At 37.1% G+C, this 27,867-nt stretch overlaps 1 protein-coding gene and 1 non-coding gene across 3 annotated transcripts in view; one reads left to right on the top strand and one right to left on the bottom strand.

Moving 5' to 3' along the window:
• The window catches only part of SEMA6D (semaphorin 6D), a 607,719-nt gene that overhangs the window by 442,690 nt on the left and 137,162 nt on the right, over positions 1-27,867 (bottom strand). The gene's annotated exons all lie outside the window — the stretch shown is intronic.
• LOC131754042 (U6 spliceosomal RNA) lies at positions 11,822-11,928 on the top strand. Its single transcript, XR_009335092.1, has one exon. It is a non-coding gene; the product is annotated as a U6 spliceosomal RNA (small nuclear RNA).

Here is a 27,867-nt window from a genome sequence, read left to right as displayed (position 1 = left end):
AATGACTGATTATGAGACAGTTATGTAGGCTGTGATCATTTTGAAGCTGAGATAATATAATACAGCTGGGCTCCTGTCACACAGAGATTCAGTCACAGCTGGTTTTGACCTGCAGCTCCAAAGGTATGAAAATATTCCACACCTACCTGGCTAGGACTTAGGAAAATTTTGGTTCAGAACAAGTGTAACTGAATGACACAGCTAAGGGGCGGGGGGTTCAATGCGATGAGCCATCATGCTCACCCGAACCTGGCTCTTGACTCCTTACTGGGAAGTAATGTCTTAATTTTGTAGGTGTGCCCTCCACTTTTTGACTGCATGCTATCTTTCTCACAGATTTCACTTTAAGCACATTCACTCCACTTTCTTTTTACAAGTACTCAGTTATTTGCTTTGTACTCTAGGTCTTGTTTTGTTTTGTTTTTCTGGGAGTTGGGGACAGGGCCAGCTTCATAGGATGCCACCTGTTCCTCTTTCAGAAGGATCCCATGTTTGGTTTAATGCTCCATGACTTAACATCAACATCTGGAATTTCTTCACAATTTTTTAAAAAGGGACCCAGCAAGTTATTTACCCAGTGCTGAATGGAGGCATGTATTCCCCCACCCTATCCCACCTCAGAAGTGAATTCAAATTCACAGAACCCCATAAAGCATACTTTATGCTAGGCCTATAATAGGTATTTAATGGATGTTCAATTTTAGGAGCATGTTCTCAGTAGTGGCTAAGAATCCATATGCTGAAACCAAATGCTTAGGTTCAAATTTCAGATACCACCATTACTGACATTTACTAGCTCTATGGTCTTGGACAGGTTACCTTCTTATGCCTTAGATTTTTCATCTGTAAAACAGAACAATAATAGCACCTATCTTATAAAGTTTTTGTGAGGATAAATTGAGTAAACACATATAAAAGTTCATACAACAGTTTTTGATAATGTAAGTAAATGTTATGTATCAGCTGCTATTATGACTATTGTTGCTATTGGTTTGTTTGGAGATCTTTTTCTATTACATTTGATCCAGGTATTGAAGGGCAGCAATGTTCAGAAGGTTTCCTAAAGAAGTCACCCTGTGTCAGTAGGCTCCCAAGGATTTGGTCATTGACCTGAGAGAGCCTGCATATTTCCCCCAGAGGAAATGAGCAGCATGAGGTCATCACCTCTGGAAGTTCCCACTGGCCCTAATTCAAGAAACTTGGCCACTCTCTTGGCCAGCTCTCCAGTATGGAGGGAGCTCCTCTCCGAGTGGTGAAAATGTCTGTGTACTAGGAAGAGCAACTCAGAGGCTTGCAGCTGCCCCCTCCCTCACCCGTCCTCTGACCAGCCCCTGTGGGGAATTCATTATGGTTGGCCACAGCCACTGCTCTTCTTTCCAAACTGGTGGTTAGGAGGCTCCAGAGAGGGCCACTCTGCTTTCTCCACACTGATTACTATGATCTCCAAGAAGCTCAGAGCCTAAAGCAGATTTTTTGGGGGGCTGGTAAACCCACACAAGAGCCCAGTGAGGAGTGGGGTCAGCAAGCATCAGCGACTATGTCAGATGGGGACATCCAGAGGTTAAAGTCATCCTGGTAAGGGGGAGAAGTGAGACCCCAGGGCAGTTCTGCTGATCAGTCTGTGTTAGGCCAAGGCCAGATTCCAATATCAAGAAGAAAGATTTTCCTGCCTGGGAAACAAGAATTCCTATTCTTGCTATGGAGTCATGAGGCTCCGTACTTATACTGACCCTGCAGCATACTATTTATCCACTCCTCTCCCAGACTAGTATTAATATTCAAACAGCTTTACCAAGGCAGGTGTGTATCTGTTTCCTCATGATGATTTCCACTTGACTATGTAGCCAGCTTTGTCCCCCATTCCTCTTTATTTCTTCTTCATCCTGTGTATTCCCTCTTTGGTTTCCATGGTAGTTACTTGCTGACATTTCTCCTTGCCAATTAAGACAGTCCACTCAGCTTTCAATAATTCAGAGAAGGTGACCACAGAAATCAATGTTTTATAATAAAAGGGGAACACATTTATGAAGCCAAATTTACTCTAACAAGCTCATTTTTGTTTTAATGTTTTTAAATCTTGGTAATTCTATAAAATTGGAAGTCTTCAAGGAGAGTGTTGCAAGGATAATTACACAGCACAGTTTGTTTTCTAGCCACAGCTATATGGAGAAATCAGAAATGATGGTGTAATGCAAGAGAGCTCCTGAGACTTTCTAAAAAGAAAAGGTACAGCAGTGATGATACCAGAAATAGAAGGGTGCAAGAGGCTGAGTGGAGTGAAGATAGTGGATGATAGAGACACTGGATTCAGCAGAAAAGCATATACAAGGGAGGCATCCACTCATCCCACAGATATGCCCTGGGCAGCTACTAAGTGACCGGCACTGTGCTGGACCCTGAGAGATACAGCCAGGAACAGGCAGCCCAAGTCCCTGCCATCACAAAGTTGCCAGTCTAGCTGGGAGACAGTGGTTCTTACTGAAGTTTGAATGGAAAGGAGCAGCAAGAGAGACTTTCTAGTCCAATCTTTCCATTTTATAAATGAGGAATTTTACCATGAGATATAGGATTTGCAGAAATCATTGTCAGCACTGAGTTTACACCTAGATCTTCTGATTTCTACTTGAATGCTTTTTACTCCTTTTGATTCAACTCAAGGAATAAAGCTGCCCAAAATTTCTCCATCAGTGCCCTGCCATGGAGTGTGAGCTTCTCCCTGCTGCTGCTCCTTTCCAAGGGGAGATGCAGATTTTGACTGAATGAAAGCATGGTATTATCTGAAAGGGTGACTGGTCAGGGGGATGTCACAGAAAGAAAGAGGAGTTTATCTGGCCAGCACAGCTAGATCCTAAAACACAGGGTGGCTGACGTGAAAGTACCAGGCTCTAGGCTCCAGGATGCAAGGGAGAAAGAAGGCAAAAGAAGTCCCTGAGGAGGAGGTGAGGAAGAAGAGAGGAACTGGGAAAGGTCCTAGTAGTTACCAAGCTCCTATGTGGGGTGAGTTTTGCCTGTTTTTGCCCAAGGAGGCCACAATTTGGCAAGAGGCAAAGTTAAGACCCAAATCCAGGATGGCTGGGTTCAAATATATATGTGGATATATATTTCAAATATCCACTCCACAAGCCCGATAAAATTTTCCAGCTTCATAGTTTCTTATGACTTTGTGCTCCATTAAAGCCTTACATTTTACTTTATTTTATATTAATTTATTTTTTAATTGCTGTCTAAATGTAATTAAGGATTCATAAACACTTAAAAATCAGTGAAGGTAGCTGAATAGAACCTATAATGAACTGCCATTTGAGGAGAATGAAATCTTCCTAAATTATTCTTTTTGTAAGCCTACATTTTCACAGGTTGGATTTTCTTCAAACAGGATATACTTGCTCTTTATTGGAAACTGGTAAATTTTCTTGCTTTATACCTGTAGTCTAGTGCAGCACCATCCAATAGAACTTTTTGCAATAACAGATAGGTTTCAAATTTGTGTTGTTCCAATATGGTAGCTGCTAGACACATATGACTATTAAGGACTTGAAATGTGGCTAGTATGACAAAGAAACAGCGTTAAATCTTCCTTAATTTTAATTTAAAATAGGCACATGATGGCTAATGGCTAACATATTGAACAGTGCAGGTTTAAAAAGTTCTGTAAATGTAAGTTGCTCACAGAGACCTATACTTATCTGCTAAGCAAGTTCAGCGTGTACTAGGGGAAAATGAAGAATGCTGGTACTCTGATATGAAGACACAAATGTCAGAAGCAATCTAGGATAATAGCTTCAGTAACATCCAGACATCATTAGTGGACTTAAGGATTCATTAAGTTTTAGAATCCCTTCACTGATGAGCAGGATGCACTTGCCTGATATGGCTAGTTGTGTCGCATTATTTTACTGGCAGAATGAACATTCTGGAAAATTTATATCCTTGTTTAGAAGGCTAGGAAGGAAAAAAAAGAACCTCTCAGCCTGAAGGACCATGACCATGCCAAACACAGCACTTCTGAAATCCTCTTTGGGCCCAGATCATACCAAGCATTGTCCGTGGGTGTGAGCGCAATCCAGCATTGCTCTGTGTCTTTTAGCCCAACCACATTAGAATCTGCTCAGCGCTTTTGTTTTTTTCCTCCCCCAGCTCTATTTGATCGCCTCCAAACTGTGCTAAGTCTCACAATATACCTTGCAAATTTGTCATAAGACTGAAGCAAATTTTAAAAGAAGAATCTCTGAATGAAAAGCTATTATAACCTAACTAGAAATGTGATTATCATTTTTTTCTTTTACTCTTTTTATATTTGCATTCTGTCAAGTAGGTACTAATCCCTAGGAAGATATTTCTTTCAGTTGGTATAAACTAAGTATTTGAATTTTTATGATACTTTTCAGCCACATATATAATAAATATGTCTTCTAACTGCATAGCTTCTTCCTCTCAGAAGCTTAAGTTTTCATGCTCATTTTGCTTCATTCCCAGAGAGGCAAGGAAAGAGGGAACGCCTCCACCAACACACACTTTCCATATTCCAGGTAAATATCAATTGTCCACTATGTGCCAGGCATTGCTCTAAGAACTGCACATGTATTAGGTCATTTGATTCTCATGACAACCTTTATGAAATCACTATTATAGATGAGGAAATTGAGGTACAGAGAGGTTAAGGAGCTTGATGATTCAATAAATATCAATCAGATGTCAGATATACACACATCTAGTACTGTGCTAGGTGCCACAGGAAATATAGCTCTTACTCTCAAGAATGTCCAGTCCAGGGAGGAGAGAAGATATGCATCTGGCTTTCTAAGATCCAAAGAGATGACATGATCAATTCTATAAAAGGTTATTATGGCAATTTGTATGTGTATAGCTGATTCATTTTGCTGTGCAGTGGAGGCTAACACAACATTGTAAAACAATCATACTCCAATAAAAATAAAAAAATTTTAAAAAGTTATTATGGCAGACCAAGTATAATCAGAACTAAAACTGTTCTTAAATACAAGACTGAAAAGTCTCTCTTGTCTTCTGTGTTCCCAGAGCTGTACAGGTCAGAAGAGTTAACTCTATACTCCGGGGCAACGGGCACCTTAAATTTATATTTAAAACATGAAAATAATCTCGTAAAATACTTTACTGCTCTTACGCATAAAGTAGCTATAGCCGTGATTCTCATTGAGGCCCCTGCCTCATGGAGTACACAGCTCTCCTGTGAGACTGATGAAATCCAGACCTCCACCCATGTGGGTGTTGAAAGAGCCTCATTCACACATTACCACTTCTGCCCAGGAAATCAATTACAGCCAGGTGGTCTCCTACTCATTTCAGAAACCAGGAAAGTGGAATATATAAAGATGATCCTTTCACCAGATGACTCGGAAAGTTTTTGGAGGATAAAGGAATAGGAAGCATATTTCCTATCATTCCAGTCCATTCCTTTCCCTCCTCCCCACAGACCATAATAAGTTCCCCTGTTTATATGGGGATCATCACGAGGAAGCAATTACAGTAAAAAGCTAAACCTATATGCTGTCACTTTATTACTTTCAAAAATATTTCTCTATAAATACACTGGGGGTGGGGAGACCAAAGTTACTGTGCAGAAAAGGACAGATTATGAACCAAAAAAGGCCAAGAAATAAATGGTGATTATATAATAGCATCCATAACTGGTTTTCCATGGGTCATGGTGATCATTCTCCACAAAATAGTAACTACTAACCAACCAAGGCCACTGACATTATTTTGTTCAAAGATAAGACTGGGAAGGCTCCCTTTCACATGTAGTGGCCACACAATCTTTCAAGAGTCAAATGAAGAGTTTGGAGAATAGCATCATTTGCCTATAGGGAAAACTCAGAGCCCTGGCATAGAATAAACTGTGGGACTCTGGGGAAATGGTTTTCTAAAAATTCCCGACGTCTACAGAAATATGGAGCTTCTTTTAAACTGAGTTTAAATATATTTAGTTAGTTTGTAATATATTAGTAAACCTTGTAACGATGTGCCTTCCTATTATGGATAATTGTGGAGAGGATTCCCCACCAAAATCATCTTTTGTGTTGAATCAGCTGATGGCATTGCTAATAGCTTTGGAGGGTGGAAAGGTATCAGTCTCTGATATTACTATGTAAATACAGCAAATGGCTATGTACATATTCAAGTATTTCTCAGTTTCCTCTGGTCTTCTCACTGGGTGGCTGTCTTGGTGTTCTGGGGTTTTGGGTTTTTATTTGTTTTCGTTCTGGAGTGTTTTATCAAAATGTCATTCACAGCCCCCATTTTATCTAAGCATTAAAATCTGTTCACATTCTAATAGAAGGGATTTGAAGATTATCTGCCCTTTTGGCATAATCAACATCTCTATTCCCCTCCACGCCTATAAACAATTGAGGTTTGACCCTATTCTCATTCACAAATAAAATGAAATAAAATGGTTTGGGGCGTTATTATAAATGAGCAGTGGACTGAGAAGCGAGTTGGCTCTCCTAACAAACTCTGGGTCCTTCAGGAGGGATGGAAGAGGGGACCAATGAAGGGGGAGAGGAAGAGATAAATGCATGTGTGGATAGGCCTGACAGATGAATGAATTTCTTGATTAATGGATGCCTTACTTATACATCTGCACTTGAATTTTAATAGAAACTTTGTTCAGTTTTTCTTTATCCTTCTGTGAAATGAGAGATGAAGGCATGGTGCAGCTCTCACATCTTACGATCACACCTCTGTAAAGACTTTTGGTCCCCTTCTCCCCTCTTTACCTTTCCACAGCATGTACCTTGGTGAACTCATCCTTCAAATTTAGGCTCAAATTTTTCTGATTTTCCCAGCATCTCAAATATGCTCCTACATGTCTTCTGAGGCAGTTATCATATTTTAAAATGTTTATTAGATAATCATATAGTCTTCTAGACTGTTGAGTTCTTCTGTTCTTCTCTATGGGAAAACAAGGGACCCTTGCCTACTTTATCTGGAACTGGATGGAAACCTAGGAGGTATTTAATGACATTTGTTGACATCAATTTTCCTTTTACTTTTAGGATGATCCTCCCTAAAGGATTTAGGTTCATATTCTTTTTTCCCACCTTCTTCCTCTTCTCTGCCTGTCTCTCTCAAATGAACAACAAAAAGGGTGGGGAGGGGAGAAAAGAAAAGGAACATTGGGCTTCCCTGGTGGCACAGTGGTTGAGAGTCCACCTGCCGATGCAGGGGACACGGGTTTGTGCCCTGGTCCGGGAAGATCCCACATGCCGCGGAGAGGCTGGGTCCGTGAGCCATGGCCGCTGAGACTGCGCATCCGGAGCCTGTGCTCCGAAACAGGAGAGGCCGCAACAGTGAGAGGCCCACGTAACACAAAAAAAAAGAAAAAAAAAAAAAAGAAAAGGAACATTGACAGAGTGACCAAAAGAAGAGAACTTGGTACAACAGGAAAAACCAACAAGGATTGAGCAGGCTGCCAACTCCCACTGTTTCTCAGAACTTCCCTCTGGGTTAGGCTGTCCCCATTTGGAGCTCTGATATTCTACGGTTTTCCTTCCTCCTCAATGGTATCCAGAGTAGAATGCCACTTTTAACTAAGAAATACTGTAAACAGAGACTTGGAAGAGCAATTGAAAACAGCAAAATCTTGCCCCTGAAATTGTTTTTGTAATTATAATTTCTGCACTGGGAAAACAAGGCCTTCTAATTCACATGCCCTCTTAGAGTGAAGGTCTGATGCACACTGATCTGCAATGTAAATCACAAGGAAGCCCTGCTGGATTTAAGAGAGCAGTTCTCTAACCACACTGTCAAGTGCATTGAGTCCTTTTTTTTCCTTCTCAGAGCTGGTTTAAAACCTATTTAAGCAGGTAAGCATAGTCCTGACAAGTAAAGCTAATGGAAAGGAAGGTTACAGGATATACCCAAACTAAGGAGCTAGAGCAGATGTCTGTCTCTAAAAAGACTACAATAGTAGATGCATTCCTGAAACTTTTCTCTTTCACACACGCACATACACACAGTCTTTTTTTTTTTTTTTTTTTTTTTTTTTCCGGTATGCGGGCCTCTCACTGTTGTGGCCTCTCCCGTTGCGGGGCACAGGCTCCGGACGCGCAGGCCCAGCGGCCATGGCTCACGGGCTTAGTTGCTCCGCGGCATGTGGGATCTTCCCGGACCAGGGCACGAACCCGTGTCTCCTGCATCGGCAGGCGGATTCTCAACCACTGCGCCACCAGGGAAGCCCAACACACAGTCTTTATTCTGACAATTATCTAATCTGAATAATTTTCCACCTCTGCTCTTTGATTCCTGAATATCTTTCTTAGGCAATATCAGTTGCAAGCAAGACATAAAGCTTTTCATTTTTATCTAGAAACAAAAGGAAAACAACAGCTATAATAGAAATTTTTGAGGTGGTAAAGTTATGATCAGCATCTACTATTTTCTTTTTAATTTAATTTTTGTTTCAACATTTCAGAATCTCAGTCCTCTTATCTATATTTAATTGATTGGCAGTTTGGTTTTTGGAATCACTCCTTCATTACTTGAGATCTACAACTACTTCCCCCTCCTTTCTGCTCCCATTTCCTTCTCCAGACCCTCAGCCTCTTACTCTTCCTCCCCTAACTTGAACACCAAGAAAGACAGAGAGAACAGAGTTGTTAAAACATGGAAATTTGGTATATAAAGTTACAGTTTGATGCCCAAGAAGGAAAATCCTAAACCCTTGCCATTTTTAATCACATGAATTCAAAAATTCCTTCCTGGCCTCTTAAATCTTCTCCTAAGTTGGTTTCAAATAATATGCAAAAAAATCTGATGAATTCATTGGAACAATTTTACAAATTCTTAGATGATTGTGTCCCCTAGGGCTGGAAACACACATTATAGGGAGCTTAAAGCTGTTAAATAAGCCCACTTTTCACTTCTTTTTTTCTTCCCGTACTTATGCTGCCAGCAATAGAGACATGATGTGAACTGTAAGGCCTTTTGCGGACCACACAAGTCTCCTCTGTGCAGAGTGGCAAGCAGCCACTTCTAACCATAACTATTATGTGCCTGTATCACTTCTGGCATCATCCCACTGATTCACCCCTACCCGCTCTTCAGTGGAGAGGAGACAGGCTAACTGAAAACTCACAGGGAAAAGGAAATCTTCTCATTTAATGGTAAATCCCAAGTTGCCTTTCCTCTGCCAAATAACAGTGGACTCCTAATCTTAAATTTCAACCTCAAAAAAGATCAGAAGGGACTAGGGTGAGGGAGGGATTGGAAAACTGAGCCTTGAGAATTGTTCATCATGATTTTTAAAAAATTAAACACAAAATATAAAATTAAAAATAAGGGGGGGAAATGTTGACCAATTATGTTGTGGGGTAAAAAAACCTTTTCTCTATTTTCTCCATGTTAAGGATTAATAGAACTGAGAATGCTTATCATGGAAAAGAATATTATAGGAAGGCTTGGGATGTGGGGACAAGGAACCTCAGTTGTCTTTGAATAGCTGAACTATTGCAACTGGAAAGAAGAAACAAGTTCCATGTGTGTGGCCCTAAGGAGAAGAACCAGGTCCAATGGGTAGAAGTTACAGGAAACTAGATTTTGAGAATGATAAGAATATTAGACAGTAAGACCTACCCAGTGATGGAGTGGGGCATCTCAGTGGAAGATGGGATAGAGCTTATAGCTTCTAAGTTTGTTCAAGAAACATCTGAATAAGTACCAGAGAATCCATTTGAAGCTAGTTCTTCCTTATATGAACGCAATGGTATGATGGAGAGGGGCACTGGACCAGGAGTCAGGAGTCCTTGCTTTGTCACTTAATGGCTAAATGATACTGAGAAAATCAATTAACCCATTTGGACTTTAGTTTTCTCATCTTCAAACTGAGAGACTGAGATATGCTTTTCTCTACAGTCCTTCCAGTTCTCATAATATCCTATTATTATTTCTTTACATTTTTTCCTACTAGTTGTTCACAAGTTGATGAGGTACTTATATATCATATAGACACAATTCGTGCATACTATTTGGATATACATTTCTCAAATTTCAGTCTCATCATACAGAATGCCTGGAAGTATTATGTGTATGCATTGCAGTGAAAATCCCTTTTAACCAGAGGTGCTTGAGGATTTTGGTCAACCTCTGTCTCCTGAAATGGTACAGCTAAATTTGTTCAAGTAGAAGTTGTAAGTAATACAGAGGGGAAAAATGTGGTATACCCGACTAGGATCAGAGCTTACTGACTTTATTGACGATACATTCTGCTATGTGTTGTTCAATGTAAAATAGAGAACCATGAAAAAGATTCAGGCTATACTCAGCTCTTGCAGGAAGCAAGATAAGGGTTCAGTGAAGCACAGCAGTGTTTTGTTTCCCTAAGACTGAGGAACTGCAGATTGGATATTGGTAAAGGCTCTGCCACAACAGTCCAATGTCAATTATTGCTTTGTGCCCATCCCTGAACTCTCACATTCATCTCATTCTTTGTAACCGCCCCCCACAACCAGCACAGACACCTGCATCAAACCATTCAGAAAATATTTCATTAGAAGACATTATGATAAGATGGTATAGTTAAACTTAAAGGAAGGGTATTTGTGGCTCCATATTCTTTCTACCCTAGGAAAAGTAGGAATTCGAATCACTAGAATCATGAGCAATACACCTCTGTGTTGAAAACTATTATGACATTCAATGAGGAAGGTGCACTGTTTATATCTCTTTCTATTCTGAAATCACCAAAAGGTATAGTCTCAAAAAAGGGCCTTATAAGAAAAGTACCAGCACACCAAAGGCCATGGAATGATGCCAAGATATTAAAAATTACCTTAGAAACTGAAGGATTAAAAAAGAAAGAGAGCAAGAGCGAGTGCTTATCAGTGGGATTTAAGAATCCCATAGAAAAAGAACTAAATAATATTTTAAATTCTGGTTCCTTGTGAAACATATTTTTTCAAAATCTTGAAAATCTTTCTAACTACTTATCTTAAGATATATCCTTCATAACTGTCTTAATGTCCTCAATAAAAAAGGAAAAGATTCTGTGTGTAACAATCCCGACAACCTTATCCAATATTTTACACAAACGGTACAAAATTGGCTTCATTATTGTCTTTAGGAAAATGACAATTCACTTGTTTTTTCCTGACAAATATTTACTCCCTACCTTTTTTGGACATTGCCTTATGAGCTGTGGGGGACTCAAAGATGAGATTAGCATGTTCCCAAGTAGCCTCAAGTAATTTATCCTTAAGCTGGGAAGATCAGATGTGTAATAAAATTTAAAATAATATGATAAGGGCTACAAGAGAGTTATAAGTTTAGAGAAAGAAGAGATGAATTCTGCTGGACAAAAAGAGAACTCTTTCTGGAGAAGGTAAGATATAACTGGGGTGTGACACATTCTCAGTGGAAACAGTAAGGTATCAAGGTAGAAAACACTGGAGATGTGCCTCCTTGTTAGAAGCATAAGGTACAAGGAAAAGAGTGAGAAAAATCCTGATCTACCATTTATTATAGAAAAAGAAATTTTATTTTTATTTGGTTGACTCTAGGAAAGAGTCATTGAACTTGCTTCATATGGTCAGGGACTTCTAAGTGGGATGCAGGTCTAAAGAAATCTAAAGACTCCATTATAAAGACAGAATACAGAACTCTTTAGGAAGTATCAGTGTAATTTGCATCATAAAATTCAGGATCTTTTGTGAGGCTCTTGGGGTAACCTGGAAACGCTGATCATAAAGATTTCCTTATGAACAGAGTTTGACAGAAATTAGTATATATATATATTTATATATGTATATAAATGAATAAACTGGCAGGAGAAAATAAAGCAGCAGTGCTCACTTCGGCAGCACATATACTAAAATTGGAACAATACAGAGAAGATTAGCATGGCCCCTGCACAAGGATGACACGCAGATTTGTGAAGCATCCCACATTTTTCATGTATGTCGAACCTAGAAAAATGGTACAGATTAACTGGTTTGAAAGGCAGAAATAGAGACACAGATGTAGAGAACAAACGTATGGACACCAAGGGGGGAAGCAGTGGTGGGGTGGTGGTGGGATGAACTGGGAGATTGGTATTGACATATATACACTAATATGTATAAAACAGATAACTAATAAGAACCTGCTGTATAATAAATAAATAAATAAAATTAAATTTAAAATAAAAAAGAAAGAAAATAAAGCAGCAAATCAAGACCCTAAGAGTACCTCTCGTGACATTGTTCAGCTCTATTATTATTTGTCTGTGAAGAGCTTTGCATGGAGCATTACTAGATAGAGATGGTGATATCCCAGTATCCAAACAATATACATCCAACAAATATTTAATGAAAATTCTATCAGCCTCATTATGTCTACATGATGTTAATTTAAGTATGTATAGGTTGGAAATAATCAGAATAAATCCTCCTAGGTGACTGGATTTTTGTAGCACAATATAACCAATATTGGGAATATACTTGATGTTCAGGAAGTTTTATAGGACACACTATTCAATTAGACCCTTAAGAATATAATCAAAAACTGTCAGTCAACTAGGCTTTCATCCTCATCTCTCTTTTTACCTCATGAATGAACAGGATGGTTGAAGGAAGTCTAAACTCTTTTTAGCATTCATTGTGCAATTGGGGGTGTAGTTAGGATGACTAAGGTAAATGATCCAGAACAGAAGGTTCTTCAATCTTAGAAGGTAAGCTCCTCACAGGTCTATCTGCTACTTCATAAGCCTGGACTATATTCCATCCTTCTGATGAGACATTTCCTCTCTGAATCAGTCTCGGGACATGATGATGGAAATAGCAGTGTTTATTCAAGGTCACTACTCTCTTGAGCATCTAAAACAGAGTAGTAAAGATAAGATAGCTTGTTAAAGACAAAAAGGTTATTAGTTTCCAGATAAGATATCTTATTTTCAACACCTTCTCCTACTTCAGTATTGAGGCTCTGTAAATTTAGTGACAATCATCTTGATGAAAAGCAGTCAATTATCTATCTGTATGATATAAATATAAATAAAGGGGAGTTTGGGGGAGAATGGATGCATGTATATGTATGGTTGAGTCTCTTTACTGTGCACCTGAAACTATCACAACAGTGTTAATTGACTATACCCCAATATAAAATAAAAAGTTAAAAATATAAATTAAAAAAAGTTATTATTCCTTTCTCTATTAATTATTAAAATATGAATATTAGCTATCGTTACATTAATATTTCTTTTAGTCAAGTATAATCTCTTTCATTTCAGTGGGAAATAGATTTTCAGATTCCTCATTTATGAATATTGCACAGTGACTGTGAAAGTTTAAAGACATTTACTCCTTCAATTAGGTGACTGTCCTTGTTTATTTTCAGGTAGACTAGATAATGGATTTAAAATCCCGTTTTAATTGTATTCTTTCAGAACATGTCATTTCTTTTGGGCAAAGCTATATTTTCCACTTTATTTTGATGACAGTTAAACATAGTACTTTCCTCTCTCAATAAATCTTCCATGTCAGAGCTATAAAAGAATATATGAAAGGTTCCAAATTTTTCAGTTGTTCTCCAAATAGTTTTGGACCACCCTTACTTTAGTGTGAAACCCTGAGTTCAGTCATGCTTAAAGTACCAAGAAGAATCAAACATAATTTTATCCCTCAAGGAACAACAACTATAGTAATTCAGGTCATAGGTAATTACACAACAAAGTAAGTGGTAAGTTACATGCAAAAGGAGGTATAGCTATGAAGCACAGTCTTGCTTATTGGCTAAGAATAAGGTCTATGAATTAGAATTCCAGATGTAAAACCAACCACCGGACCTTGGATTAATTATTGTGCCCTCTCTAAGAATTTCTTCCTAAGTGAATTAGGAATAACAATAGCATCATCCCCACTATGGGGTTGTTTTGTGGATTGCATGAGATAATGTACATAAGGAACTTTTCATATTATAGAATAAGGTTTAATATTTATCATTATCCTTGTGATTTTGTTCCTACTGGTAGAGTAGAAAAGCATCACAAAATGAGATCAAAATGATACTTAATATATGAGAGATTTTATAAATGAGAGAGAGTAATCATGCCCAATGTAAGAATCAGGGAATTCTTCAAAAAATTTTGACATTTGAGGTAAAATATTAAAGGTAAGTAAGATATAAACACATAGAAATGGGTGGAAAATTTTCTTTAGAAGGAAGAGGATGCACTGAGAAGTAGAACCAAGAAAGCATCTGGTACCAATAAGGAATAAGAGGCTGCTCAGCTCGATGTTTGGGCAGGGTACGTGAGGAGAGAGGTCAAGGTGTACCACTACATCCATGCAACATAGGAACCTGACCCTGATTCTGTAGGAAATGTACAGCACTTCAGGAGTTCTGATGATGAATGTTATCATATAACCAAAATAGCATTAAGTCATAGATGTGATAAGGTTCCACCTCCTACTTGGGACAGAAAACATTATAAACAGAATGGCTTGATGAGCTACAGTAAAGAAGCCAGTCATGACCTCATTTTCTTTAAAATTTATATTTACACTAAAGTTCAAACTGTTTAGATCTGCAACAGCTATCCTAAGCTCAGTAGCAATAACTAAAACAACTACAGTTCTTTTTTAAAATATTAGTTGCCCAATCATTTTAGGTATTTTAATAAAAATGCAAATACTTGAACACAAGTTTCTGCATTGGAAACGTGAATTTTCATCTCCTGTCCCCTCCCCAAAATTTTTATGAAAGTGATATAACAAAACAAACACAAGTTACGTTTAAGTGGAAGGTCTGGGTCTACCTATGGAGACTAATGGTAATGACTCAGAATGGTCTGTTGTTTGCTGCTATTACTAGAAACATACAGGCCATGTAAAAATAAGCCCTTGCTAACAGAATACCTTGAGTATCAACCCCCTTATATTTGACCTTATATTCAGGGCTACAGTTTGAAATTCAGTTTTCCAACATTTATTTAGTAGCTGCTATATGTAAAGTACAGGGTTGGTGTATTTAAGCCCCTATTATTGGCTTAGTTTCTGCCCTAGTGATTGCCCCAGTTTAGGAGTCCAGAGCAGGTGTTACAAGAATAAAGGACTAATTTATTAAAAGCCTACTAATCTCCAGTTGTTGTTTTTGATATCCATCCTATGAAATTCTAGATTTTTAAAATCAAGATCAGTGAAATTAAAAACTTGATTTGTGATAAAAGGGCATGACTGGGTTATCATGAAAACATACTTATGTGACCAAATACAGACACACACACACACACACACACACACACACACACACTTCCTCAGGGATGTTGGAGAAATAAAATGCTCTTTTATTACACTGATTTCTGAAATGAGTAAACTTCTGTGAAGCTGACGTGAAATCATTCTCCAATAATAGACCCTACTTTGTTAATTTGTTGTATTGTTATTGTGCACTGCATAGTAATGGTATGAAACCTTCAAGGGTTATTTCATCTTCCATGGATGAGGAGTTTATCTCCATAGAGCAATAACTGAGATCAAGCCAGTATTTTATTCTTGAATGTATTAGACAATATTAGCATTGAGACCAAATTTCAATTTACTCCAGGCAGTTACCAAAAATCTGTTTTTATATTAGGCCTTATATCTAAATCCATATTTTTTATAATGATCTCAATTCCACTTTCCTGCATCTTTTGGTAGTAGCAATGCCTGCTTAAATGCAATTAAAATTCATTGTAACACTTTATTTATACTAGAGCCCCAAACAATATTTTCCACGAAAATAGTATTCACGTTTTAAAACAATCAGAAAAAGGCCCTTCAAGCAGGAGAACCACTGGACAATATTCCCTGTCTTTACATTCAAAACATCTTGGCACATTGATAAGATGGTGAGGCTTGATCCTGCAAATGTCTCTTCTCTGGGCTTAACCAGATGCACCAACATGCCCGGTGAAGTCACTGACGGTGAGCAAATAAACAAAGTGCCTCTGCCTCATAAAGATATTAGCCTGCACTTGCAAAATCTCAAATAACATCCTCTGATGAGGAAATCAAATCAAATCCACAAAAAGTGCCTTCTGCTTTTCAAAAGAAAGTTATCAATATGCCTAGAAATATTGCTCCTAAGGAGTATGATTCTCTTCTGCATAGAAGAAGCAGGCTTAGATAAATGACTGTGGGCTGAACCACTCTGTGTTTATAGAATGGAGAAAATAATAGAGAGAAATGGAGGTCCTTCACCCACAGTCTGCTCTGGTATTACTGTGGAGAATGGAGCTAAGTAGATTCTGCCATCAGATGCCCTGGTCCTTTCCCCAGTCCTCCTATCCCATATCCTTGAAGAACAAATCCACAGGGTTGGTACAGCACCTGCTTGGCAAAGAACAAGGCCAGCCACCAATTTCTCATTTAAGTAATCCTGTTGTTTCCTCCATCACAAATGCCTCTTGCATTCTCTACTGAATAACTCTCATTCTTCCTTCAATACACTGCCTAAACATCACTTCTTCTGAAAGGTCTTCCCTGAGTCCTCCCACAGAATTAGTTACTGGTGGTATGATATAGCAGGAGAAAACAGTGTGTGTATGTGTGTGTTGGGGGGGTGTGCTCCTGAATCAAGGAGGCGTGGGTTTGAATACTGGCTTAGGCAATTAACAGCTCCATGATCTTGGGCACATTATTTAAAACTCAAAAATTCTGTTTCCTTATCTATAAATTGTACTTTTCTCATAGATTTATTTTTGAGACATGAGATTATACATTGTTATGGACTGAATGCTTGTGTTCCTCCAAAAAATTCATATGTTGAAATATTAATTTTCAATGTGATAGTATTTAGAGGTGAGGCCTTTGGGAGGTGATCAGGCCATGAGGGTGGCACCCTCATATATGAGATTAGTGCCTTTATAGGAAGAGACAGCAGCAGTAGTAGTGATAGCCTATATGTATGGTCCTTATGAGTACAGTGCTATTCTAAGAGTTTTCATATATTGTCAATAATCCTCACACCAACTCTATGATGAAGCACCAGTGTCTCCATTTTACACATGAGGAAACAGACAAATAGATGTTAGATAACTTTTCTAAAGTCACATTGCTAGTAACCAACACAGGCTCTATTTAAAACCAGGCAGTCTGGTGCTAGCGCTCATGGTGTGTAATAAGTATTTGTTAAATGAAGTAAAGGAAGAGCAAATAAAAAATGGCAGTAATGTGTATTCTTTCAGCTTTAAACCTAAATATGTGTGCTAGGCATGTTAGGATGCAAAACTTGAAATTATTCTGATTATACAGATTATTGAACTACAATTTTTAAAAAAACACAAAAGATTTTAATGGAAGAAAAGAAGGGCAAAAACCAGGGACTGCCAAAAACCAGAGAATCTAGATATTTATGCAGCAAGATCGAAGAACCTCAAAAACTCTCCTGTCCCAAAGCGTTTTCCTCACATACTTTTAATTTCTACCATAGGGACATGGCTGAATGTCTGGATATAATACACCAAGTTCATTGACACCAAAATATTAGTGATTTATTAGGTGCAGTAGATCCAATTTATTTAGAAATATACAGGGAATGTGTGACAACTGGTTTTCCAAGGACAGATTTGGTAAAGGAGAAAAGAGATTATGAAGGGAATGAAAGGACACAGAACATACTTTCTATCCAGTTTCTAAAATTTGGCATGTATGCATTCTTTTGGATAAGGGAGCAGATTCTCACTAGGTTTATAGAAGAAAGCACATAAAGCAAAGCACTGTTACTTCGGACACTCATTATTACCAATGGATATTTAAGTACCTCCAGTTAGAGCCTCCTAGTGCCTGCACTGTGATTAGGGATGCCCAGAAGGTCATTGTAACAAGTGCCGTAGTCTGAAAGGACCAGAATTTTTTATCAATATTCTCAATTGTTGCTTGGAGGGAAGTAGCTATGTACTTTCTCTTAGAAGAGTCTGCTCCATTTAATTTTCAACATTGGCTATGAACAGGTCTTCATTCACTGGAAGAAATACCAGCTATGTTGGGTTGGGTTTTAATTTAGGTTTTCATTTTTACCAGTTACTCTAAAGCTGTCCCTGACATTCCAAGGTAAATCGGCTTTATGTTAAGAAATATGTTTCACTGGAATCACAAAAGCTATGGTAGGAGCGCAGGTTGTCATCATTTATGCAAACACCAGTTCTGCTAGAGTTGGGTGGGACTCTGACAGTATTAACTTCTTTTTTAATGTTGTAAGAAAAAAATATAAAAATTCACTTAAGACTGAATCCAGGTATCATTCCTAGATGAGAAGATTGTACTTTTAAAACTTTTAAAAAATAAAAATAGAGAAAGAAAGTAGCAAATCTTTTATTCAACTCTATGTCACCACAGAATATCACTGAAATTATTGTTTCTAAATTTGAATTGCCTTTATTTTTTTATTTAAAATGATAAAACTCTTCTCTCTTTACTTTGTGCTATCATCTGGTGGTTGAACTTCCAGTCATCTCAGCCCTCTCAAACACAGCTACAACCTGGAGGCAAAATGACAGTCATGGAAGAAGTTTTAGGGATCAAATTTAAGCTCCTTGTTTTCCATATGCAGCCCAGAGACATTAAACGACTTTCTTAGACACACAGAAGAAATGAAGGCAAGGATCCAGGTGATACAGGGCAAAAAACTTGGTTTGCTGACTATTCCACTGCCTTCCAAAACTGCTTTCTGACTTTGAAAGGAATGCCCTGAGCAACATGAAAAACTAGTCTCCTAGAGTCCTTCTAACTTTACTTATTAGGAATGATGGACACATCTGCCAACAGAACTCACTGTTGGAGTATGGGTTAGCAAAATTGAAATTACTAAACTAAGTCTTTGTCTCATCCTTCCTTTCAGAACCTTAAGCTCTGATAACAGGTAGCAACAGTTTCCTGATGGTGGTATATGCAAGATGATTTTGGGTACTATGTGAACCAACATTTTGTAACAATTATGTATTTAATATTTTAAAAGCTATATGAGGTATAGTCAATGTAATAAAATGCCCATATATATATATATATATTTAAGCACACACACAGATTTGCTTTCTATTACAATATATTAGTTCACATTTCCTAGAACTTCTGTTAAATTTAATAGTACAATATGATTTTTTGGGGGGTGTAGCTTCCTTAACTCAGTTTTATTACTTTGAGATTCATCCATGTTGTTGCAGGTATCAGTAGAGCATTTTTTATAATTGCAGCATAGTTCTCCATTGTATTGTTATACCATGTTTGTGTATCCATTCACTTTTTAATGGACATTTGCATTGTTTCTAGTTTGGGGCTATGACAAATAAATATAAATGTAAATGTAAATAAACTGTACATATATAAACATTCACGTGCAATTCTTTGTAAGAACATGTTATCATTTCTCTTTGGCAAATATCTAGGCATAGAATGGATGTGTATTTATTTAACGTTTTAAGAAAATGGCAAATTGTTTTCTCAAATGGTTGTACCACTTCACAATCCCATGAGGACAGTATGAAAGTTCCAGTTATCTAAATTCTTGCCAACACATGGCATGGTCAGTCTTTTAATTTTAGTCATCCTAAGAGATATGTAATGGTATCTCATTGTGATTTTAGTTTGCATTTCTCTAATGACTAATGATATTGAGCATATTTTGTCAACTTGTATATCTACTTTGATGAAGTGTCTGTTGAAATATTTAGCCCAATTTTTAATTTGGTTATTTATTTTCTTATTATTGATTTTGAGAGTTCTTTTAAGTTCTGGATCTATGCTCTTTATCAGATATATGCTTTATCTGTGTCTTGTCTTTTCATTCCCTTAGCACTGTATGCTGAAGACTCAAAATTTTTAATTTTGATAAAATCCACTTTATCAATTATTTCTTTTATGGATTATGCTTTTGGTTTTGTATCTATGAAATCTTTGCCTGACCCAAGGAAACAAAGGTTTTCTCTTATGTTTTATGTTTTCTTCTTGAAGTTTTATAGTTTTGGGTTTTACATTTAGGTCTGTGATCCAAACTCAAGTTAATTTTTTGTATACTGTATACTAGTAATTTTTTTGTGTATAGTATGAGGTAGGGATCAAAGCTCTTTTTGTTTTTTCATATGGCTATTTGTTCCAGCATCGTTTGTTTAAAACCTTCTCTACAGAAATGCATTTGATTCTGTGTTGTAAATCAACTATATATGAGTTGATCTATGTCTACACTCCTTATTCTGTTCCATTGATCTGTTTGTCTATCTTTATTCCAAAACCATACTGTCTTGATTACTGCAGGTTTATAACTCTTACAATGCCATAGTGTTAGTCCTCCAAGTTTATCCTTTTCAAAGTCACTTTGGAATTTTAAGTCATTTGCATTTCCATTATGTATTTTAGAATAAGTTTTCAATTTCTACAAAAATGCCTGCTACAATCTGATTTGGAATTGTGTTTTATCTACAGATAAATATGGGGAGAATTGACATCCTAACATATCAAGTCTTCCAACCCATAAACACAGTATGTCAATCCATTTATTTAGGTCTTCTTTAATTTCCTTTAATGATGCTTTATAGTTTTCAGTGTATTAGATCATCATATCTTTTTTGAATATTTATCCATAAGTACCTAATATTATTGATGTTATTCTAAATGCCTTTAATTTTTATTTCAATTAACAAACATTCATTACTAATACATAAAAACACTTTATTTTTGTTTATCGATCTTACATGTTGTAACCTTGCTAAACTCACTTCTTAGTTTAAGTAGTTGTTTTGTAGATTTCACTAGATTTTCTACTTAGATATTCATGTTGTCTGCAATTAAAAGAACTTTTACTTCTTTTTTCCTATAAATCTCAAGGTGGACACTGCAGATCTCCAGAGTTCTCTGTTCATTTCTCTCTTCTCAGGATCTCTGTCCTGAGAACTCTAGCCATCTTAACCTCCTCATGCTCTCAGCTTCATATCCTGAACTCAGGGAGTATATCAGACGGCTCCTTGATTTCCCCTCCTGTACTGTGGCCTGGAAACTCTCCAAAGAGAATAAGTTGGGGCAATCATAGGTCCGAATTGTTTTTTTCTCATCTCTCAGGAATCACTGTCTTTTCTTGCCTGACATACAGTATCTTGAAAACTGTTACTATATATACTTTGACCATTTTACTGGTTGTTTCAGACAGGAGTATAAATCTGTTCTTTTTTACTTCATCTTGGCTGGCAGTAGAAGTCCTTATATATTTATTTTAATGTATGCTAAAACATAACTGACAATTATACTGGTAATGGAAGAGTGATATAATTTTCTTTTAAAATATTTTAAGTTAAAAAAGCCTATTGTTTTTAAAAGGCATTACATGTATAATAATGATGATACAATTGATGATGTGGCAGAAAACCTGAAGGTAGTACTAAAATTGTTAGTTTATGAAGCAGTATAGCAGGGAGTAAATTAAAAGTAGAGGAGGGTGAGGGCTTACACTTAAAGGAGATCAGCCAGGAAGATACAGGTGACACTAAACAAGGAAGCAAAAAATCTGGATGTCTTGCAAGTAATTTGGGTTTATTTAGTGTAGGGGAAAGGGCCTGCACCCAGCAAGAGTTATTTTACTAATCACTGTACTAAAGAACACTATAACTTTAGCTCTTAAACTATGTTCAGAATACTATGATACAGTAAGTAATCATAATACATTTTAGGAATAATTCAATAAACATCTGTTAAAATTTCTTGCTTGAGGAGACAAGACTTAGTGATTTGCAGAACTTATTCACTAAGAACATCTTAATCGTGTTTCCTGAAAACTGAAGAACATATGTGATTGTTCATTAGTTTTTAGATGATTAAGAGTAAAGTACTTTGGTGTTCTAGGGCCAACAAGGAACAATTTCATTGAATTTCAAAGGCTTAGAGTTGGAGCACCCCAAATGTGTTAGGCATGCAGTGATCTTTCAGATTTGTAAGTGGAAGGAGGGTGGGGAGGGAACAAACATGAACTTAACACTAGTGACACTTTGCTTCCCAGATGTCACAAAAAATATCATAAGCTGAAAAGCAGGGCCCCTGAAGTCCAATAACAATAGATTTGGATTTGTATAACTATTTCTGGAATAGCAAGTGCCTCATTCAAATTGTGCATAAAAATCACTGCAGAGTGAGTCTTTAAATATTACAAAGCTGTTTAATAATATGTATTTATAATTTTACAGTTAAGAAAGTATCAATACTTGATCACATCTTATCTCAACTTTCATACTCAGATAAAACTAGAGAGAGAGAGAGTTACAAATATCCCTATATTATATATTATAGATGAGAAGGTTCTGGGAGAATGTGATCTGTCCAAAATTATACGGTTGTTAAGTGGCAAAACTTGAAAATGAACACATACCTTTCTCTCCCAAGCTCATGCTATTTACAACACACAGAAATAAGTCTGGGTCTCATTTCTAATTCCATTATTGATCTCTAGTAGCATTAAAAACTTATCCTGAATCCACTGGCCAGCTTGAGAGATCACTAAATCTCCTAAAATGATTTCATATATAAGGACTTTTTTAATGAGTGAAAGAAAGGTACAAGACTCAAAGACTCAAAATGGGTTAAAAAGTTCTACTTGCTCTAGATAGTTTTGGAATGATCATTTAAGCTGGAGTTATAAATCTCTTATCTCTCAACATTCCCAACAGTTCCTCCCATTCCAATGGCATGATAGGATTTTGGAAAATAAATCAGTAAACACCAGAAACCTAAGGGAGGACAGAGTGGTGTTTCAACTTCTATTTGAATCAGTGCTTTCCTACTGCCCACTTCTCTTTTGCTAAGGACAGTTTATTTTAAGCCTGGGGCTACGGCCCTAACAACATGATTTAACTCTGTAGTCTTACATCCATATAATGTTTCCATCAGCTGACTGAAACCAACTCTACGGATTCAGCTGAAGGCTTCCAAATCTGAGACCTGAAAAAAAGTAAATATTTTCTAAAAAGAATGATTTTTACTAGAAATGTAAAGCCATAGATATGGATTATTTTCTCCTGACAGCAGTTCACTAACTTCCTAAACAGGGAAACAGCGAGTCGGTAACAATACAGGACTAAGTAGAAGGGTAGAGAGTTCTCTGTTCTCCCTAGAGAGAGTTGAAGCAGAATTATCATTCCAGCTATGTATTCTCCCAAGCAAATCTTTGACTTTCCTTTTTTTTCTTTTTTTTATTAGCACCTAGGTAGGCTGTTTTGCCTAGTTCACAGACATATCTGATTCTGAGGAATGATTTACTTGGGTCACTGCCATCTCCTCCAATGTTCTCCCTCTTCTTAATTTCAGGGCAATTTCTTCTCCAACAATGTCCTGTCACCCATCAGTGGGCCCCCACCCACCTCTGGAACCTCATCTCCTACAACTGTTTCCTCTGCCCCTCTGCTCCAGCCACATATCCTGGCTCTTCTTCAAAACTACCAACCATGCTTCCACCACAGGGCCTTTGTACCCAGAGGTGCAAAGAATGTCTTTCCCCCAGGTAGCCACATGGCTTGCTTCTTTACTCTACTTAGGTCTTTGCTCGAATGCCACCTTATTAAAGACCTTCCTATAAAAAACAGTGACCTTCCTGCTTCCAATACTATCCCCCTTATCCTGCTTCATTTTTCTTTATAGTCCCTGGTGACATCTGGAATATTATACATTTATTTACTTGTTTGTTTTCTGCCTTTCCCTACTTAGAATGTAACTTCCATGAGAGCAGGGATTTTGTCTGTCTTGTTTTCTTGATGATTTCCAGAAACTAGAGTAATATCCAGAAAAAGGAAGTGCTCAGTGAATGTCTGCTGACTGACTGAGTGAATGAATGATGCATGCCATCAAATTAACTTCTAATTTTCCATTACAAGTTTATGACACTTGCCATCAAATTTTAGGTATATTTCTGGGCCCAATACTAATGAGACTACTGCCATCCAGACACTTGGATAAGCAGTTACAAAGGGGACAGTGAGGTCTTCTCTACAGCCTTTTGATCTCAAGTATTAAGCCCAAACTACAAAAATATATTAGCGTGCCTCAGCTCTCACTTATGACTCATAAATATTTTCTCTAAGTTTTTCACCAATTTTTCTTAGATTTTGATCAATTATTTTTAAAATTTTATTTATTTATATTTACACAGCAGGTTCTTATTAGTTATCTATTTTATACATATTAGTGTATATATGTCAATCTCAATCTCCCAATTCATCACACCACCACCACTCCCCCCACTTGCCCACCTTTGTGTCCATATGTTTGTTCTCTACATCTGCGTCTCTATTTTTGCCTTGCAAATGGGTTCATTTGTACCATTTTTCTACATTCCACATATATGCGTTAATATACGATATTTGTGTTTCTCTTTCTGACTTCACTCTGTATGAAAGTCTCTAAGTCCATCCACGTCTCTACAAATGACACAATTTCATTCCTTTTTATGGCTGAGTGGGATTCCATTGTATATATGTACCATATCTTCTTTATCCATTCATCTGTCGATGGGCATTTAGGCTGCTTTCATGACCTGGCTATTGTAAACAGTGCTGCAATGAACATTGGGGTGCATGTGTCTTTTTGCATTATGGTTTTCTCTGGGTATATGCCCAGTAGTGGGATTTCTGGGTCGTATGATAATTCTATTTTTAGTTTTTTAAGGAACCTCCATACTGCTCTCCATAATGGTTGTATCAATTTACATTCCCACCAACAGTGGAAGAGCTTTCCCATTTCTCCAAACTCTCTCCAGCATTTTTTTTAACATCTTTATTGGAGTATAATTGCTTTACAATGTTGTGTTAGTTTCTGCTGTATAAAAGTGAATCAGCTATACGTACACATATATCCCCATATCTGCTCCCTCTTGTGTCTGCCTCCCACCCTCCCTATCCCACCCCTCTAGGTGGTCACAAAGCACCGAGTTGATCTCCCTGTGCTATGCGGCTGCTTCCCACTAGCTATCTATTTTACATTTGGTAGTGTATGTATTCCATGCCACTCTTTCACTTCATACGAGCTTATCCTTCCCCCTCCCTGTGTCCTCAAGTCCATTATCTACATCTGCATCTTTGTCGCAGGTTCCTCTTTGTCAAAAACTTTTTCTGCATCTATTGAGATGATCATATGGTTTTTCTCCTTCAATTTGGTAATATGGTTTATCACATTGATTGATTTGCATATATTGAAGAATCCTTGCATTCCTGGGATAAACCCCACCTGATCATGGTGTATGATCCTTTTAATGTGCTATTGGATTCTCTTCGCTAGTATTTTGTTGAGGATTTCTGCATCTATGTTCATCGGTGATATTGACTGGCCTGTAGTATTCTTCCTTTCTGACATCTTTGTTTGGTTTTGGTATCAGAGTGATGGTGGCCTCGCAGAATGAGTTTGGGAGTGTTCCTCCCTCTGCTACATTTTGGAAGAGTTTGAGAAGGATAGGTGTTAGCTCTTCTCTAAATGTTTGATAGAATTCACCTGTGAAGCCATCTGGTCCTGAGCTTTTGTTTCTTGGAAGACTTTTATCACAGTCTCAATTTCAGTTCTTGTGATTGGTCTGTTTATATTTTCTGTATCTTCCTGGTTCAGTCTCAGAAGCTTGTGCTTTTCTAAGTATTTGTCCATTTCTTCCAGATTGTCCATTTTATTGGCATATAGTTGCTTGTAGTAATCTCTTATGATCCTTTGTATTTCTGCAGTGTCAGCTGTTGCTTCTCCTTTTTCATTTCTAATTCTATTGATTTGAGTCTTCACCCTTTTTTCCTTGATAAGTCTGGCTAATGGTTTATCAATTTTGTTTATCTTCTCAAAGAGCCAGCTTTTAGTTTTACTGTTGTTCGCTATTGTTTCTTTCATTTCTTTTTCATTTATTTCTGATCTGATCTTTATGATTTCCTTCCTTCTGCTAATATGATTTCTTTCCTTCTGCTATCTTTGGGTTTTTTTTTTTTTTTTCTCCTTTCTCTAATTGCTTTAGGTGTAAGGTAAGTTTGTTTATTTGAGATGTTCCTTGTTTCTTGAGGTAGGATTGTATTGTTATAAACTTCCCTCTTAGAACTGCTTTTGCTGCATCCCATAGGTTTTGGGTCATCGGGCTTTCATTGTAATTTCTTTCTAGGAATTTTTTAATTTCCTTTTTGATTTCTTCAGTAATCTCTTGGTTATTTACTAGTGTATTATTTACCCTCCATGTGTTTGTATTTTTTACAGATTTTTTCCTGTAACTGATATCTAGTCTTATAGTGTTGTGGTCAGAAAAGATACTTGATACGATTTCAGTTTTCTTAAATTTACCTAGGCTTGATTTATGACCCAAGATATGATCTATTCTGGACAATGTTCCCTGAGCACTTGAGAAGAAAGTGTATCTTGTTGTTTTGGATGGAATGTCCTATGAATATCAATTAAGTCCATGTTGTTTAATGTATCATTTAAAGCTTGGGTTTCCTTACTTATTTTCATTTTCGTTGATCTGTCCATTGGTGAAAGAGGGGGTTTAAAGTGCCCTACTATGATTGTGTTACTCTCAACTTCCCATTTTATGGCTGTTAGCATTTGCTGCATGTATTGAGGTGCTCCAATGTTGGGTGCATAAATATTTAAATTGCTATATCTTCTTCTTGGATTGATCCTTTGATCATTATGTAGTGTCCTTCTTTGTCTCTGGTAACAGTCTTTATTTTAAAGTCTATTGTGTCTGATATGAGAATTGCTACTCCAGCTTTGTTTTGATTTTCAGTTGCATGGAATATCTTTTTCCCTCCCCTCACTTTCAGTCTGTATGTGTCTCTAGGTCTGAAGTGGGTCTCTTGTAGACAGCATATACATGGGTCTTGTTTTTGTATCCATTCAGCCAGTCTAAGTCTTTTGGTTGGAGCATTTAATCCATTCACATTTAAGGTAGCTATCAATATGTATGTTCCTATTACCATTTTCTTAATTGTTTTGGGTTTGTTATTGTAGGTCATTTCCTTCTCTTGTGTTTACTGTCTAGAGAAGTTCCTTTAGCATTTGTTGTAAAGCTGGTTTCAAGGTGCTGAATTCTCTAAGCTTTTGCTTGCCTATAAAGCTTTAATTTCTCCATCGAATCTGTATAAGACCCTTGTTGTGTAGAGTAATCTTGGTTGTAAGTTTTTCCCTTTCATCACTTTAAATATGTCCTGCCATTCCCTTCTGGATTGCAGAGTTTCTGCTGAAAGATCAGCTGTTAACCTTATGTGGAATCCCTTGTATGTTATTTGTTGTTTTTCTCTTGCTGCTTTAATATTTTTTCTTTGTATTTAATTTTTGATAGTTTGACTAATATGTGTCTTGGCGTGTTTCTTCTTGAATTTATCTTGTATGGGACTCTCTGTGCTTCCTGGACTTGACTATTTCCTTTCACATATTAGGGAGGTTTTCAACTATAATCTCTTCAAATATTTTCTCAGTCCCTTTCTTTTTCTCTTCTTCTTCGGGACCCCTATAATTCAAATGTTGGTACATTTAATTTTGTTCCAGAGGTCTCTGAGACTACCCTCAACTCTTTTCATTCTTTATTCAGCTCTGTGGTGATTATTTCCACTATTTTATCTTCCAGGTCACTTACGTGTTCTTCTGCCTCCGTTATTCTGCTATTGATTTCTTCTAGAGAATTTTTAATTTCATTTATTGCCTTGTTCATCATTGTTTGTTTGCTCTTTAGTTCTTCTAGGTCCTGTTAAACGTTTCTTGCATTCTCTCCATTCTATTTCCAAGATTTTGTATCATCTTTACTCTCATTACTCTGAATTCTTTTTCAGGTAGACTGCCTATTTCCTTCTCATTTGTTTAGTCTGGTGGGTTTTTACCTTGCTCCTTCATCTGCTATGTGTTTCGCTGTCTTCTCATTTTGCTTAACTTATTCTGTTTTGGGTCT

Source organism: Kogia breviceps, chromosome 3, assembly GCF_026419965.1.
Source record: "Kogia breviceps isolate mKogBre1 chromosome 3, mKogBre1 haplotype 1, whole genome shotgun sequence".
In the NCBI taxonomy this organism is placed as follows: domain Eukaryota; kingdom Metazoa; phylum Chordata; class Mammalia; order Artiodactyla; family Physeteridae; genus Kogia; species Kogia breviceps.
This window is presented reverse-complemented; position numbering and strand designations above follow the sequence as displayed.